This window comes from Procambarus clarkii, chromosome 35, assembly GCF_040958095.1.
Source record: "Procambarus clarkii isolate CNS0578487 chromosome 35, FALCON_Pclarkii_2.0, whole genome shotgun sequence".
NCBI classification, from domain to species: Eukaryota; Metazoa; Arthropoda; class Malacostraca; order Decapoda; family Cambaridae; genus Procambarus; species Procambarus clarkii.
In genome coordinates, this window is record NC_091184.1 from 14,120,467 (window position 1) to 14,123,242 (window position 2,776).

The window sequence follows — 2,776 nt, forward strand, 5'->3', positions numbered from 1 at the left end:
AAGCTTAAAGGGCTTGAAAACTTGCAGAACGAAGCCTTGAAGATAATCCTTGGATGTCCCTAGTACCACAAAGATACTTAACATGAGGAAGGAACTTAATATTAACTTAATAATAGAATATGAGTGCATATTCTACTGCATTACTATTTGTAATGATCCTCATATTGTGCTTCAGTAATCCAATGTATAACCCTGAGATGTTTTCCTAATTGTACTTAGGATTCCTTGTTCATTATTGTGTATTGTTATTATTGTGTATTGTTCTGATCTGCTTTTGTGTCGAAAATTCTTGCATCGTACCTGTAAACAATTTTTTGACAATTTTACTGTAATTATCCTACTTAAAATCATCTGTACTTGTAAAGTAAAGCTGCAATGTACCTGTTAAACACTTTTTATCAATTTTACATTTAATTATTTCTCTAAAACTTTATTTAAGAATTTGCTCAAAGATTAGTTTAAGGACTTGCCCGAAACGCTATATGCAAGCTAGTGGTTTTACAAGATTATAATTCTAACTTAAGCTCTATGTTGTCTCTTAACCCCCAATGTACGTTCTTGTATATATATAAATAAATAAAATAAATAAATAACGAGGGATCGAGGCATTAATGCGCAGTACGTGCTTCCCTCATCTGTGACGTCACAGCGCCATCTGACGACAGCATAAACACAGGCGGCCATTTTATATTCCACCAAGATTAAAAAAAAAAAAAAATTTTGCCCCGAGGGGCGAGTTTATTGGGCAGCGCCCAATGTGTTCGCAATAGAATGTTCTACAAGAACATGTATAAAATAAGTGACACAGAGATTATTGATGTGTGTATTTGTGTGGGTGATTATAAACATGTATGTGTATGTATATATGTATACGTATATATATATATGTACATGTATGTATGAGAGTGTGTACATGTATATATAACATTAATAATTTTGTAACTAGCGTCAAAAATTGTTATTTGCTTAGCTAAACAAACTAGAGAGTTCAGTTCCTGAACCCATTATATGTGCCTCTATAATACTTTACACCACCGCCCACGGGATGGGTATGTGGTGCATAATAAAGAAAGAAATTGAAATAATAAGGGTATGAAATGTATCAACATAAAACATTAATGTTAGTGGCCATCAGGTAAAATCAGGTTATTATTTGTAAAGAATTTAAATGAGTTAAACTAAATACGAACTTAATATGTTTTGCTAACCCAAAAATATATTCCCGAGGTATTGTAATTGCAAATAAATATTTAATACAATTATTTGTATCATTTTTTTTATTTTAGATTTCCGTATTGCTTGATAATATATAATAACGTTTAGATAATGCTAGCGCTGGACATTCTTTAGGCTCGTTGCATGTTGTGGTAGTCGCTGCCATTTTAAAACCGTGTGGAGAGGGACTGCTGCTGGCTTATCCACAAAATCCTGCTGCATCTTCAATAGTTAAGGTAACTGTTTTCCTTTATTTGCTCTTAGACATGTGTAGTATATATATAAGCTTGTGGTGGTAGGCTGGATGGTGTGTTGATGGTGGTGTTGTGTTGATGGCCCTAGCTGGAGGTGTGTTGATGGTGGTGTTGTGTTGGTGGCCCTAGCTGGAGGTGTGTTGATGGCCCTGGAGGTGTGTTGGTGGCCCTAGCTGGAGGTGTGTTGATGGCCCTGGAGGTGTGTTGGTGGCCCTGGAGGTGTGTTGGTGGCCCTGGAGGTGTGTGGGTGGCCCTGGCTGGAGGTGTGTTGATGGTGGTGTTGTGTTGATGGCCCTGGAGGTGTGTTGATGGCCCTGGAGGTGTGTTGGTGGCCCTAGCTGGAGGTGTGTTGATGGCCCTGGAGGTGTGTTGGTGGCCCTGGCTGGAGGTGTGTTGATGGTGGTGTTGTGTTGATGGCCCTGGAGGTGTGTTGATGGCCCTGGAGGTGTGTTGGTGGCCCTAGCTGGAGGGGTGTTGATGGCCCTGGAGGTGTGTTGGTGGCCCTGGCTGGAGGTGTGTTGATGGTGGTGTTGTGTTGATGGCCCTGGAGGTGTGTTGATGGCCCTGGAGGTGTGTTGGTGGCCCTAGCTGGAGGTGTGTTGATGGCCCTGGAGGTGTGTTGGTGGCCATGGAGGTGTGTTGGTGGCCCTAGCTGGAGGTGTGTTGATGGCCCTGGAGGTGTGTTGGTGGCCCTAGCTGGAGGTGTGTTGATGGCCCTGGAGGCGTGTTGGTGGCCCTAGCTGGAGGTGTGTTGATGGCCCTGGAGGCGTGTTGGTGGCCCTGGAGGTGTGTTGGTGGCCCTAGCTGGAGGTGTGTTGATGGCCCTGGAGGTGTGTTGGTGGCCCTAGCTGGAGGTGTGTTGATGGCCCTGGAGGCGTGTTGGTGGCCCTGGAGGCGTGTTGGTGGCCCTGGAGGTGTGTTGATGGCCCTAGCTGGAGGTGTGTTGATGGCCCTGGAGGTGTGTTGGTGGCCCTAGCTGGAGGTGTGTTGATGGCCCTGGAGGCGTGTTGGTGGCCCTGGAGGCGTGTTGGTGGCCCTGGAGGTGTGTTGGTGGCCCTAGCTGGAGGTGTGTTAATGGCCCTGGAGGTGTGTTGATGGCCCTGGAGGTGTGTTGGTGGCCCTAGCTGGAGGTGTGTTGATGGCCCTGGAGGTGTGTTGGTGGCCCTGGAGGTGTGTTGGTGGCCCCTAGCTGGAGGTGTGTTGATGGCCCTGGAGGTGTGTTGCTGGCCCTAGCTGGAGGTGTGTTGATGGTCCTGGAGGCGTGTTGGTGGCCCTAGCTGGAGGTGTGTTGATGGCCCTGGAGGCGT